The sequence below is a fragment of the Erinaceus europaeus genome, chromosome 11, assembly GCF_950295315.1.
Source record: "Erinaceus europaeus chromosome 11, mEriEur2.1, whole genome shotgun sequence".
NCBI lineage: Eukaryota > Metazoa > Chordata > Mammalia > Eulipotyphla > Erinaceidae > Erinaceus > Erinaceus europaeus.
Genome location: NC_080172.1, coordinates 70,474,026 through 70,489,679, shown reverse-complemented (window position 1 = coordinate 70,489,679; position 15,654 = coordinate 70,474,026). Strand labels below are relative to the sequence as shown.

General features: G+C 44.6%; 2 protein-coding genes across 2 annotated transcripts in view; one reads left to right on the top strand and one right to left on the bottom strand.

Annotated features, from left to right (window-relative positions):
• Positions 1 to 15,654, bottom strand: part of GPR89A (G protein-coupled receptor 89A) — a 327,321-nt gene that overhangs the window by 229,088 nt on the left and 82,579 nt on the right. The gene's annotated exons all lie outside the window — the stretch shown is intronic.
• Positions 8,932 to 15,654, top strand: part of PDZK1 (PDZ domain containing 1) — a 39,701-nt gene continuing 32,978 nt past the window's right edge. Inside the window, exon 1 of the mRNA XM_007528667.3 lies at positions 8,932 to 9,110. The gene's annotated coding sequence lies outside the window, so the exon portion shown is untranslated. The remainder of the gene's footprint in view (positions 9,111 to 15,654) is intronic.

The following is a 15,654-nucleotide window of genomic DNA, read 5'->3' as shown; positions in this document are numbered from 1 at the left end:
GTCGCTTCACAGGCGGTGAAGCAGGTCTGCAGGTGTCTCTCTTTCTCTCCCGCTCTCTGTCTTCCCCTCCTCTCTCCATTTCTCTCTGTCCTATCCAACAACGAATTGTGTCAACAAGGGCAATAATAATAACCACAACGAAGCTACAACAAGGGCAACAAAAGGGGAAAAAAAAAATGGCCTCCAGGAGCGGTGGATTCATGGTGCAAGCACCGAGCCCAGCAATAACCCTGGAGGAGGAAAAAAAAAAAAAAGAAATGAGTGGGGGGGGAGTCGGGCTTAAGCGCAGGTGGCGCAAAGCACAAGGACCGGCATAAGGATCCCGGTTCGAACCCCGGCTCCCCACCTGCAGGGGAGTCGCTTCACAGGCGGTGAAGCAGGTCTGCAGGTGTCTATCTTTCTCTCCTCCTCTCTGTCTTCCCCTCCTCTCTCCATTTCTCTCTGTCCTATCCAACGACGACAACAACAATAATAATAACTACAACAATAAAACAACAAGGGCAACAAAAGGGAATAAATAAATATAAAAAAATACAAAAAAAAAAAGAAATGAGTGGGGGGGTAGGAGGGGTAATGCACCTGGTAGAGTGAACACATTATAGTGTTCAAGGACCCGGGTTCAAATTTTCAGTTCCTACCTACAGCAAGGGATTCACAAACAAGTGGTGAAGCAGTGCTGCAGGTGTCTCTACCTCCCCCTTCCATCTCAATTTCTCTCTATCTCTATCCAAAATAAATTTTAAAAAACGAAGGAAGGTGAGAGAGAGAGAGAGAGAGAGAAGAAGAGATGAGCAAGGAGCAGTAAAACAGCTCACTTGGATAGAGTGTTGCTTGCTTTGCCATGTATTCAACCCAGGGTTGCGGCCAGCCCCTTCTGTATTGAAGGAAGCTTTGATGTTGTGGTCTCTCTTACTACCTCTGTGACTCTCACCCTCTATTTACTAAGAAAAGAGGGGGAAAAAAGACTTGAATAAGCATTACACCAACAAAGTTAGATAAAAAAGGGACTTCCAAAATAGCTCACTTGGCTAGTGTGTTGCTTTGCCAAGAGTACAACCCAGGTTTGAGCTGAGTCCCTATCTCAATGAAGGAAGTGTCAGTGCTATAGTCTTTTTTACTCCCCCCCATTTTATTTATTTATTCATGAAGAAGATAGGCAGAGAGAAAGAACCAGGTATCACTCTGGTACATGTGCTGCTAGTGATTGAACTTGGGACCTCATGCTTGAAAGACCTGTGCTTTATCCACTGTGCCACCTCCTGGACCACTGCTATCTCTCTTTATCCAAGTTAAAAACAAACAAACAAAAAAACCCTCTCACAAAACCACAACAAAACAAAACATGAAAAGACATCAGCATCATTAAAACCACAATGAGACGCTCCCTCACACCCACTGGGATGACTATTATAAAAGAAACAGAAAGGTATTTGTGAGGATGTGGGAGAATTGGGACACTTCTGCACTGCTGCTATAAATGTAAAATGATGCAGCATTTGCAGAAAACAGCATCTCAGCTCCTCAAAAAATTCTTTTTATTGTTTAATATGGAGGGAGATTGGGCAGTGGTACACCCAGAGCACATACATTGCCATGCCTGAGGAACCAGCTTCAGGCAAGCACCAGGTCCCCACCTGCTTGAGGTAAAACCTCACAAGTAGGGAGCAGTGCTACAGGTGTCTCTCTTTCCCTCACAATTTCCCTCCTCAATTTCTCTTTGTCCTATAAAATAAATAACTAAATAAGATACCTTTCTTAACCTTATTGGCTTGCAAGTATAGTGCACATACAGGAAAGGAGGTAAAACTAAAATTCCTGTTTAATCACAAGCACTTGTGTAACTACTGCCTAGCTCAAGAGTTAAAATTGCAGAGTTGGGAAGATAGCACCAGTGGTAGCACATAGGAATTTCATTCAAGACATCCCAGGTTCAAACCCCAGCACCACTAACAGTCAGAGCTGAGAAGTGCACTGGTCAAATAGACAAACCAACAATAATAATCAAGAGTTAAAATCTTGCCAGCACACCAGAATTCAGGATAGTGTGTTACCACCTAGGCAGATAGTATCCGAAGATCAGCCTAGTGCTTGGACAATATATAAATGTAATACCCAAATGAAAATAAGTGAACTATAGCTACACACAGCAGTATGATGACTCTTACAAATATCACACTGCTTGAGCTACACCAGACCCTGTGGCCTGGGAGGTGGTGCAGCAGATAAGGCGTTGGACTCTTAGGCCCGAGGTGCTGAATTCGATCCCTAGTATCATATGTGCTATAGTGATGCTTTGGTTCTCTCCTTCTCCTCCCCTCTCTTATTAACACTTAATAAGAATTTTTGAAAGAAGAAATTTTTATTACAAAGAACAAAAGAAATACACCAGATCCAAAAGAAATATTGGAATAATGTACTGCAAATGTCAAGTGTTTTCCTCTGTTGTCACAATCAATTGTTTCTCTTTTTTTTGTACAGATAGATATGTTTTGGAGTTTTCTTTCTTGGAGAATTAATATTTTACATTCAACAGTAAATACAATAGTTTGTGCATGCACAACATTCCCCAGTTTCCCATATAACAATACAACCCCCACTAGGTCCTCTGTCATCCTTCTTGGACCTGTATTCTCCCCACCCACCTACCCCAGAGTCTTTTACTTTGGTGCAATACGCCAATTCCATTTCAGGTTCTACTTGTGTTTTTTTTTTTTTCTTTCTGATCTTATTTTTCAACTTCTGCCTGAGAGTGAGATCATCCCATATTTATCCATCTGTTTCTGACTTATTTCACTTAACATGAATTTTTCAAGGTCCACCCAAGATGGGCTGAAAACGGTGAAGTCACCATTTTCAATAGCTGAGTAGTATTCCATTGTGTATATATACCACAACCTGCTCAGCCACTCATCTGTTATTGGACACCTGGGTTGCTTCCAGGTTTTGGCTATTACAAATTGTGCTGCCAAGAACATATGTGTACACAGATCTTTTTGGATGGATGTGTTGGGTTCCTTAGGATATTATCCCCAGGAGAGGAATTGTAGGATCATAGGGTAGGCCCATGTCTAGCCTTCTGAGAGTTCTCCAGACTGTTCTCCACAGAGGTTGGACCAATTGACATTCCCACCAGCAGTGCAGGAGGGTTCCTTTGATCCCACACCCTCTCCAGCATTTGCTGCTGTTACCTTTTCTGATGTAGGACATTCTCACAGGAATAAAGTGATATCTCATTGTTGTCTTTATTTGCATTTCTCTGACAATCAGAGACTTGGAGCATTTTTTCATGTGTTTCTCGTCCTTTTGGATCTCTTCTGTGGTGAATATTCTGTCCATGTCCTCCCCCCATTTTTGGATGGGGTTATTTGTTGTCTTGTTGTTGAGTCTGGCAAGCTCTTTATATATGTTGGTTATTAAACTCTTATCTGATGTATGGCATGTAAAGATCTTCTCCCATTCTGTGAGGGGTCTCTTGGCTTGGGTAGTGGTTTCTTTTGCTGTGAAGAAGCTTTTTAATTTGATGTAGTCCCATAAATTTATACTTGCCTTAGTCTTGTTTGTAATTGGGTTCATTTCATTGAAGATGTTTTTAAAATGTATGCGTAAAAGAGTTCTGCCAATATTTTCCTCTAAGTATCTGATAGTTTGTGGTCTAACATCCAAGTCCTTGATCCACTTGGAATTTACTTTTGTATTTGTACAGTGGTTCAGTTTCATTCTTCTGCATGTTTCAACCCATTGTTTCCAACACCATTTGTTGAAGAGACTCTGCTTTCCCCATTGAATAGTCAGGGCACCTCTGTCAAAGATTAGATGTCCATAGGTGTGGGGGCTCACTACTGGGCTCTCAATTCTATTCCACTGGTCAGTGTGTCCATTCATGTTCCAGTACCAAGCAGTTTTGATGACAATGGACCTATAATACAATTTGAGATCTGGGAGTGTGATGCCTCCGGTTCTGTTCTTTTTCTCAAGATTGTTTTGGCAATTCTAGGTCTTTTCTGGTTCCAGATAATGTTTTGGAGTTTTCTAGACTATTTCATTTCATATCTAGTGGAATAACTCTCCCTCAATTTTATTTTGAGACTATTCCTGTCAAGTACCGTAAAAAAAATGAACAACACATATAGCAAGAAGTTTGATAGGAAATAAAGTCATTCTGAAGAAGACGTATCTTTGCAGTTCTGAGATTTCTATCCATGAACTGGCATAATCTTTACCTACTTAAATTTTTTTTGTGTGTGCGTGGTCTGGGAGGTGGCACAGTATTGGACTGTCAAGCATGAGATCCTGAGTTTAATCCCCAGCAGCTCATGTACCAGAGTGATGTCTGGTTTTTTCTCTCCTCTTATCTTTCTAGTAAGTAAATAAATGTTTGTTTGTTTGTTTGTTTCCCTCATTGATGTTATGGAGTTTTATACAAGTATGCCATGTTGATCCTTTCTTTAAAAACATTTTATTGGTCTGGTGAGACAGCATAATGGTTATGTAAAGAGACTCTTATGCCTGAGGCTCCAAAGTCCCAGGTTCAATCCCCAGCACCATCATCAGTGAGACAGACTATGACCCACATCAGACAGACTATGACCCACATAGTCAACGACTGCCACCTCTCCAGATTCAAAGGAGGTCTTGAAACTTTACATCAGGCTCAACCTGATGCTGTTGACTGGCTATGGAAGAAGGGCAAACGCTAGAAGAATCATAAGCGAGAGGTGAGCAGTGCTCTGGTAGCTCTCCCTATGTATCTTTCTCTCTGTGTCTCTCTTTCATTAAAATAAATACATAAAATATTTAAAGAAACAACACAACCCCTTTGTGGACCCCCATAGGACCTTGCCCTCAACTTGGATCAACAATGGTAGAGAATGTTCCATCCTCCAAAGGGAGGATGGATGATATACTCTGCTACACCTGAGGAAGATGGATCCTGATATTGGGGCAGCTTGGAATGTTCCTACTTATGACCACAGAATGTGAGCTCAGATCTACAGGGATGCAGAGGTCACATAGGCTCCTAAGCTGAATACGGGCCCCAGTTCACATCAAATCGATGGGGTTTACAATCAACAATATTTATACACCTTTCCCATATTTGGGAGCTACTCTCTTCCCTGATCCAGCTTTCTGGTCCTTCTGCCAGCCATGACATCATCTTCCCAGACAATAACTTGAATCCACCTGCATATCAGATTTCAGGCTCAGACAAAAACAAAACAAAACAAAAACAAACAAATGAAAAAACACTAGTATAGCCACAGGCCCTTTGGAATATAACTAAAATATGCCTACTAGCTATCTACAAAACAGAGACCCCACCCCCCCAACTCTTCACTTGCACTATTCCAGCCTTTAGGTCCATGATTGGTCAACAATTTGTTTGGCTTTGTATGTTGGCTCTCTTTTCAACCACCAGGTTCCATATGCTAGCAGGATGCCGACCAGACTTCCCTGAACAGACAACCCCACCAATGTGTCCTGGAGCTCTGCTTCCCCAGAACCCTTCCCCAATAGGGAAAGAGAGAGGCAGGCTGGGAGTATGGATCGACCTGTAAATGCCCATGTTCAGCAGGGAAGCAATTACAGAAGCCAGACTTTCCATCTTCTGTATCCCACAATGACTTTGGGTCCATACTCCCAGACGGTTAAAGAATAGGAAAGCTATCAGGGGAGGGGATGGGATACAGAATTCTGGTGGTGGGAATTTTGTGGAGTTGTACCCCTCTTATCCTATCATTTAGTCAATGTTTCCTTTCTGTACATAAAAAATTAAAAAAATATTTAAAGAAAACATTTTACTTTATTTTTATTTTTTTGGATAGAGAAATAGCTGATTTGGACAGTACGTTGCTTTGCCATGTGCAAGGCCCAAGGACTCCCACTGCACGGACGGAAGCTTTCCACTTAGCACCTCATGCTTGTGGGTTCTTTACCTTATCTACTGTGCTACTTCCTGGACCATACTTCAGAAGTTTTAAGGGTACATTTTCCTGGCTTAACTTCCCCTAAATTTAAAATAAAGATATTATTTCTATGCAATTTAATTCCCCTATTTTAGGTGCATAGTTCAGTGGATTTCCATAATTATAGACAATTTCACAGCCACTTTCACACACAGGATGCAAAAAAATTCCATTACTGTTGGGATTTTTTAAAAATGTAACTTAAAAAAAGATTTTTTTATTATTTATGAGAAATATGAGAAGAGATAACCATAATATCAATCTGACACATGCAATGCCAGGAATCAATCTGGACCTCATGCTTGAGAGTCCAGTACTTTATCCACTGTGCCACCTCCTGAGACACATCTTGATATATATATATACATATATACACACACACACACACACACATTTCTTTCTTTCTTTCTTTCTTTCTTTCTTTCTTTCTTTCTTTCTTTCTTTTTACCTTATTGAGAGACCTGGGGATTGGGGTGGAAAAATGGATAAAGTGTTGAACTCTCATCACAACCCAATCAATGCAACGAGTGCCACCTCAGCATGCTTCACTTCAGACTGTGTCCAGAGACTTCAGGTGTGGAATGACAACCCTTCAGCTTCATTACTCAGGTGAGACTGTTCTTTTCGTAGTATTCTCTAATTCCATTCCAGGTGGTTCACTTCCTAACAAAGTCCCAAAACCTTGATATAGACCAGGTCCCCTGAGATAGAGCATATGTTCACACATATCCATAAACTAGGGCAAAATATATACCTGAAAGCAAAATTACACAATAGTCTGCAGTGAGTACCCCCCAAACACTTCATCTGCACTATTCCAGCTATTAGGTCTATAATTGTTCAACAGTTGTTTGGCTTTGTATGTTATCTCTCTTTTCAGTCACCAGGTTCCAGATGCTAGCATGATGCCGACCAGACTTCCCTGGACAGACGAACCCACCAGTGTGTCCTGGATCTCCGCTGCCCCAGAGACCCACCCTACTAGGTAAAGAGAAAGGCAGGCTGGGAGTCTGGATCAACCAGTCAATGCCCATGTTCAGCGGGGAAGCAATTACAGAAGCCAGACCTTCCACCTTCTGTAACCCACAATGACCTTGGGTGCATACTCCCACAGGGATAGAGAATAGGAAAGCTATCAGGGGAGGGGATGGGATATAGAGATCTGGTGGTGGGAATTGTGTGGAGTTGTACCCCTCCTATTCTATGGTTTTGTTAATGTTTCCTTTTTAAAATAAATAAATAAATAAAAAATTTTTAAAAAAGTGTTGAACTCTCAAGCATGAGGTCCTGAATTCAATTCCTGGCATCATATGTGCCAGAATGATGCTCTATTTACTTTCTCATTAATAAATATTTTAAAATTAATTAGTTAATTGATTGATTTTGCTGTCAAGGTTCTCTTTGGGACTTCATGAGTGTATGGTTCACAGTGAACTGTTTCATTCCTTCCATTCCTTCCTTCTCTCTGTCTCTTAGAAAGGAGAGACACTACAGCACTGCTACACCACAGTGAAGCTTTCCCCTTGAATAGTATTCCCAATGTGGTGGGAGTGGTAGTAGAAGGGGATCTGATCCTGAGTCCCCAACATGGCAAAGTGTGCACTCTACAAGGTGAGTCATCTCTTCTGGCCCTTTGGGCCCTTGACTTTTAGAGGGAAACTGACAAATCATTTTGGGGTCCACAGAAATCTTGGAGTGGTAGCACAAGCAAGCTGTCTTAAGGAATGAGAAGCATTTCCTGATCCCTGAGGGGGCAAGAAGCTTGGGGTGTAGAGTGGAGCCTGGGGATTTAGGGCAAGCAGACACGGGAGAGCCTATGATCCAGTGTCAACAAGAGATGTCTAAAGACAGAGAAGAAACAGCTGCTTACAGGTGGTGAAGGAAGGCAGACTCCTGTCCCAGAGCACACTGGGGTTGTGGGGGTGAGGGTTGTATGGCTCCACCTCTCCTCTGTCTTCAGCCACTCTGGAAACCACTGAGCAGCCCCAAGGGCACAGCCTCCAGGTGGAGGTGTCCCGAGCAGCAGGTGTGTGTCAGCTCCCAGCAAATGCTCTCAGGTTAAAGGGATGAGCCTTTGTTGGGGGTCCACAGAAGACAATGACCCTTCCAGAGTGGGTGGTGAGGGTGAGGTCGCCTGTTCCAGGTTCACTTTGCCTCACAGCCTGGAGCGTATCTCCTCCGTGTGGGCTGAGGGGCCAGGCCAGCTGGCTGGGGCAGGGGGCGGGGCACTGCTGATAGGGATCAACCTGCTCCTGGGGCCCTGGCACCCGCCCCACCCCACTGGGCTCACCCTACAGGCTCTCAGTATATGCAAGGGGATAGTTGTCTATGGGAATAGAAACAGCACTCTCAGGTGAGTGAGAAGGGGGTGAGGGGGGAGGGGAGAAAAGATGAGAGAGGAGATGAATGAGAGAGAGGAAGAGTGAGGAGAGGAAAGAAGAGAGGAAGTAGAGGAGAGAGCAGCGAGAGAGGGAGAGAAGAGAGAGGAGTGGAGATAGAAGAGAGTAGAGAAAAATGGACAAGAGAAAAAGGAGAGAGGGTAAATGAGAGAAGAGAGTGGGGGAGAAGAGAGGAGAGGAAGGAGAGAGAGGAAAGAGGTGAAAGAGAGAAGGGAGAGAGCAGGAGAGAAGGGAATACAGGTGGGGAGGACTGGAGCCTGAGGTAAGAAGCTGGGACTCTACTGGCCGATCCCCCAGCATCTGGGCAGGAAGGATGGGACAATGGCTTCTCTGATCCCCGCTGGTCTGCTGAGTGCAGGGATGCGCCCCTGGCCCAAGGCTCTCAATGCTTCTCTGCAGAAGGGGTCTGAGCCAGGAGCCACCCGGGAATGGGAATGGCCTCTCCCGTACTCTTCCCCTCCTCCCCTCCCTGGGGGACTGGCGAGCCCGCATTCCCGCAGCGGGGTGTGGGAGGGGAGGCGGGGGCACGGACAGGCCGCTGGCTTTCCTGGGTTACTCGGCTCAGGGTCCAACCAGCAGGCAGGAGACAGGCCAGAGGTCACTGTAACACAGACCGCACATCCCTGTTAAATACATCAGCTTTTAATCAGTCCTTGTTCAAAGTCCAGCGAGTTCGGAGACCAGAACTCAACAGCAGAGAGAGTTCCTGAGCGAGTGAGCAGCCCGTGGCTCTCTGCCTCCAGACCAGGTAAGAGCGGGCTCTGAGTCCCACAGCCAAGCAGCTTTCTGCTTCTTTCTCCCCTGCATGGAGGCTGACCTGGCCGGGCAGAGGCTCGCAGAGGCCGGCCCCTCTGTGTGGGGGCGAGGAGTTGCCCCCTCTCTGCTAGTGATGCTCCTGGTTCCCAGAAGAATCCCGCAGAAGGCTCAAAGAGAGTCCCCAAAGGGAGCAAAACAAGAGCCCCTCTTCCTGCTGGGGAACTAGAATCTCCCTACTAGACCAGGGCTTTTGAGCATTAGAGGTTTGCTTCTGTAATCAGCCCTACAAAGATTTGATCCAGCTTACCTTCCCACTGGGTAATGAAATGGGTATCTATATACTATTCACCACTGTTTAAAAAATATTTATTTGATAGGACAGAGAGAAATTGAGAGGGAAGGGGGAGATAGAGGAGAGATAAAGGGACTTACTTCACTGCTTGTGGACTGGAGGCTTGAACCTGGGTCCTTGTGCATGGTAATGTGCGCACTTAACTGGGTGCACCACCACCTAGCAGCTCTTTTCATCACTTTCTAGCACTAAGCACTGAAGAGAAACCAGTGGATTTCTACAGTGGCTGCAAATTATTATTATTTTCACCAGATCACTGGTCAGCTTTGGTTTATGGTGGTGCTGGGTATTGAATCTGGGACCACCTGATGCCTCAGACATGAGAAGCTGTTGCATTAAACTCTGTGCAGTCTCTTTGAGCCCCAAGCTGGCTGGACTTTAAGGCAAAGGTCTTCAGGTTCTATTCTTCAGAGTTAATTCTTTGGATCTTTGTGAATGTGTGAAAATTCTTGTTTTTCCCACACTTCCCCAGATGATTCTGGTGAAAGGACAGCTTTGGGAGGCTGCTTGTTTCCTAAGCAGAGCTGTTAAGGAGGATTAAATGTGGCTTGTATCTAAGGGCTCCCCAGCTCAGTTGTCCCCACAGACACTCCTCTTGCATTGCTGTCCCCTCAGCCCTCTCAGCTCTGTCTCAGAATGTCACAGGGCTTGTTTCAGCTGTTGTTGTCTAGTAACCTGGAGTCACATGCCCTTTCCACACAGCAAATAGCTCAGGGACTTTGAGTTCATGTGTTATGACTAAGTAAATCACTCTTATCTTCTGCTCTCTCTGTATCCTTTCCACCACAAACTACTAGACAGCTAGTGATGATGTCCTGTGTCCCCTTGCTCAGCACCATCTCCTCCTCCAGAGGAAACAGAGTGCAGACAGCCCAAGTTTGGCCAGTCCTTAGTGCCAGGCCTTCTGACAGAGAAGTCAGTTAGCCAGCTGGGCCTCCATTTCTTCTATCACAATATCTCATCTTCCTCCAAGACTGGACTTAATTATAAATAACAGGTGTTTGAGCATAAATACAAACTTGTTTACATTTCAGATGTGGGTATCCAATGGTTCTGTGGAACTAAAGGGAGAAAACAGCCTTGAGGTCACTGGGAGAACTTGTTCCAGGCTTTTAATCTCACCGAGTCTCTGTTTACTCATCTGTAAACATTGGGTTGAGATTAGATGATTGTGAATGTCCTTTTCAGATGCTGGAACCTTGAAGCTAGCTCCTTCTTGTTATTTGGTTATAAATTAAAATGTTACTTACCCAGCAAGGAGACTATTATTATTTTTTTAAAAGAATTTATTTATTTTATTTATTTATTTAAGAGAAAGATAGGAGGAGAGAGAGAAAGAACCAGACATCACTCTTGTACATGTGCTGCCGGGGATTGAACTTGGGACCTCATGCTAGAGAATCCAATGCTTTAGCCACTGTGCCACCTCCTGGACCACTTATTTTTTATTTATTATTATTTTTTAATTTAAAAAAATTATATTTATTTATTGGATACAGATAGTCAGAAATCGAGAAGAAGAGGGAGACAGAGAGGGAAAGAGACAGGAAGACACCTGCAACCCTGCTTCACCACTCGCAAAGCTTTTCCCCTGAAGGTGGGGTCTGGGGGCTCGAACCTGGGTCCTTGCACATTGCAACATGCGCACTCAACCAGGTGCGCCACCACTTGGCCCCTATTTTTATTTTTCAAAGTATTTATTTATTCCCTTTTGTTGCCCTTGTTGTTTTATTGTTGTAATTATTACTGTTGTCATCGTTGTTGGATAGGACAGAGAGAAATGGAGAGAGGAGGGGAAGACAGAGAGGGGGAGAGAAAGATAGACACCTGCAGACCTGCTTCACTGCCTGTGAAGTGACTCCCCTGCAAGTGGAGAGCCAGGGCCTCGAACTGGGATCCTTACACCGGTCCTTGTGCTTTGCTACCTGCACTTAACCCAGTACTCTTCTGCCCAACTCCCAATTATTATTATTATTATTATTATTATTGCTCTGGACCAAAATTTTTAGGTAGAGATAGAAATAGACAGTGGGAGAAAGGAAAAGACATGACAGCACCAAAGCGTCTCTCAGTGCACTGGGAGCTGGGCTTGAACCTGGGTCGTGTGCATGGCAAAGCAGTTACCCTTCCAGGTGAGCTATCTTGCTGGGGAAGGATTTTTTTTTAATTTTGCCAGAGAGAAATCGAGAGAGGAGGAGGAGAGAAAGACACCTGCAGACCTGCTTCACCGCTTGTGAAGTGACCCCGCTTCAGGTGGGGAGCCGGGGACTCCAACCTGGGTCCTTATGCCAGTTCTTGTGCTTTGTGCCATGTGTGTGTAACCCACTGTGCTACCACCCAACTCTCGGATTTTTTTTTAATTAGTTCTCCTTCCTTTTAGCTCACCACTGCCTCTCATCATTTGCAGCCTTGATTGTTAGTATCCTGTTACTTTTTAGTTATCATTTTGCCAAATGTTTGGCTTCAAGAGAGCAAGGATCTTGGCCTTTGTGTAAGCAGCTGTAATCCCACTCTTAGGACAGAGCCTGGCTGAGGCATCTGGCTGAAGGGCAGTTAGTGGGGCTGGCCAGGAGCTGCAGGAAATGAATGTTCTGGCAATTTGCCCAAAGAAGAGCAGGCTGAGGGAGTCTTGGTTGCCTCTAAGGTCCCGGGCCAGATCCTGAGGGAATGAGTGTCTTTGGTCACCTCTTGATTAGAAGACTTACATGTTTGTTGCACAACAGTGTGTTAATACAAACAAAATTTGACCTATCTTCCTTGGTCTATCCCTCCTTCCTTCCTTCCTTCCTTCCTTCCTTCCTTCCTTCCTTCCTTCCTTCTCTTCCTCCTCCTTCTTCTCTTTCCCCTCCTTCTCCTCCTTCTCTTTTTGTCACCACTGGTCTCCAGGCCAACTTTTTTTAGATAGAAAGTCAGATAGAGAGAAAGAAAGACATCATAGCATCAGAGCTTCCTTCAATGTGGTGGGGGCCAGGCTCAAACCTAGGCTGTGTGTATGACAAAACAGCACTATCCAAGTAAACTATTTTGCTGGGCCTCCTTGATACTTCCTTTTTTAAAAAATTTATTTATTCCCTTTTGTTGCCCTTGTTGGCTTATGGTTGTAGTTATTATTGTTGTTGTTGATGTCGTTCGTTGTTGGATAGGACAGAGAGAAATGGAGAGAGGAGGGGAAGATAGAGAGGGGGAGAGAAAGATAGACACCTGCAGACCTGCTTCACCGCCTGTGAAGTGACTCCCCTGCAGGTGGGGAGCCGGGGGCTTGAACCGGGATCCTTATGCTGGTCCTGTGCTTTGCACCACCTGTGCTTAACCCATTGCGCTACTGCCCGACTCCCCCCTTGATACTTCTTATGGGACTGCCCAGACTTTATTCATCTGTTAGGTGTGAGCTGGAAAGACAACATAATGGTAATGCAAAATAACTTTTATGCCTGAGGCTTTTGAGTTCACAGGTTCAATCCCCCACAACATGATAAACAAGAGCTGAGCAGTGTTATGGTAAAATAAATAAATAAATAAATAAATAAATAAATAAATATCTGTCAGGTGTGTATCAGTCAGAGTCTTGGTACCAGAACTGGAAATTTGCATTCCAGAGGGCTTTAAAAAAAAAATCTCTAAAATCTACTTTTAGTATGTACTTTATTCTCTTTCCAAATAATTGTATGGAGAAAATTTACAAGATTGTTGCTATCACAATGATACAGTTTCGTATCACCCCAGGAAAGGTATCAGCAAGCCTCTCTAATCCTTTCCTGCCTCTCCCCCTTGAGTCCCTGGATCTGCTGAACTGAACCATAGATTTTCTTTTTTTCCTTCCCAGAGTACTGCTCAGCTCTGGCTTTATGGTGCTAGTTGGGACTGAGCCCAGCACCTTGGAGCTTCAGGCATGAAAGTTGTTTTACATAACCACAATGCTGTCTGCCAGCTTCTGGACCCCAGATCACACATGTTTCACCCTGAGTGGACGCATTCTTACTCTCTTCTCCAAGCCTGTTTCCTTGCTGCTCAGATGGGCACAGGAGGATCTGGGTCCTGTTGTCATGAGGCGGGGATGGGGGTGCACTCAGTACCCACTGCTTTAGGTGCCCTGGGCTCTGCAGGTAGCTTAGGAATGGTTTGACCCCAGGGAAGGAAGGGTCCTAGACTGTGGCCAGGAGCTCTGGTCAAGAGAAAGATAACCCCAGCCTGTTGGATGGCAGTGGGGTGAGGGGTTGCTCTTGGGCTGGGGTGACTCCCAGTGTCTAGTAAGGCTCCCAGGTTCATATCATATGAATGCTAAGACACCCTGGCAGTCAGTAGGTAGGCTGAGTTCAAGGCTCTTCGTGTCTAGTGTGATCCACTTCTTCCCTCTGGCATACATCCATTCTCTGAGATTTGGAGTCATCCATCCTCACTCCCACCCCCCATTCCTGGACCTCACTGCCCTGCTCTTTTTTGCTGTGTGTGTGTGTGTATGTGTGTGTGTGTGTGTGTGTGTGTGTGTTTTCTTCTTCTGTTAGATCTAACTACTCAAAGCCATGAATAGATCCTCCCTTTCATGGTAGCGAGCCTTGGCTCAAACTGAGTTTGAGTCCAGTCTCTACTACTCATCTAAATGGTACAGGAGGTGGGAGGAAGGGTAGGGAGGTCAGGGTGAGCACTTTGGGGTGCGGGTGCAGGTAGGTGTATACACATATCAAGCTGTAGCCCCACTATGTGCATAATATTGTAAGGCAGTAAAATGACATTAAAACAAAGGGAGCCCCCCAAAGCAAACAAAGAGGAATCAATTTAATCTTTAGCCTTTAAATTTTTTAATGGTTAAATGAGAGCCCATAGATGGTACCAGGCTGGTACTTGGAGCCTAGTAGTAACTCAATGAATTCATAATACAGGGCATAATGGTTCTGCAAAAGACTTCCTTGCTGGAGGTTTCAAGGCTCCAGGTTCAATCCCCAGCACTGACATAAACCACAGCTAAGTGGTGCTCTGATAAAAAAAAAAAAAAAAACGGGGGGGGGGGAATGTCAGGTGGTACCGCAACGGGTTAAGTGCATATGGTGCAAAGCACAAGAACTGGCACAAGGATCCCAGTTCAAGCTCCTGGTTCCCCACTTGCAAGGGTGTCACTTCACAGGTGGTTAAGCAGGTCTGCAGGTGTCTTTCTCTCCTCCTCTCTATCTTCCCCTCCCTTCTTCATTTCTCTCTGTCCTACCTGTCCTACCCAACAACAAAAACATCATAAACAACAACAATAATAATAACCACAACAACATTAAACAACAATGGCAACAAAATGGAAAAAAATAGCCTCCGGGAACAGTGGATTCGTGATGCAGGCACTGAACCCCAGCAATAACCCTGGAGGCCAAAAAAAAGAAAAAAAAGAAAAAAATTTGTTCTGATATATATATATTAATACCTGTAGACGTGCTTCATCGCTTGTGAAACGACCCCACTGCAGGCAGGGAGCCGAGGTCTTGAACCAGGATCCTTATGCCATGTGCTCTTAACTCACTGTGCAACCGCCCAGCTGGAAAAAAAAAATTTGTATGACAATGACAAAACTGTTTCATTCACTAGTCCAGAACTCAGTGCCATTGTTCAGAACTTACACTGACAACTGTCCCCACTGTGCACAGGAGGCAGGAGTGTCTATTCTAGGTTGAACCCTTTTCTCTGCGGTACTAAGCATGTCTGGATTATGTGAAGACTTGAGGTCCGGAGAGTGAAGGGACGTCTTCAGAGGCGGGTGTTTCATAAAGGATTTGTGTATGATCTAACATTTGAGGTGACTTGTAAACTGTTATTAACTAATGAATAATAATAATAAAAGTTTTGAACCAAGCCTGGAAAGTGGGTGGGTCTTGAATTCATTCACTTGGAAAAACTATTTGCTCAGGACAGGCTTTAATAAGCAAGGGGAGCAGGCAGGCATTCCTGGGCAGCCCGCATTGGGGTCAAAGGGCAGGCTGGGTGTGGGTGACCACTGAGGAGCACAAGGGACAAGGCAGGGCTGACCCTTGAAGCCTGACTCGGGTGTCTAGGCTTTTGATTCTTTTAATTTATTTTTTAATTTTAAAAGTTTATTTATTAACAAGAGAGCTAGAGCACTAGTCTGGTTTATGTAGAGTCAGGAATCAAACTCAGGACCTCTTGCTCAAAAGCACTATACTCTACCACAGTTCTACTTCCTGGGTTG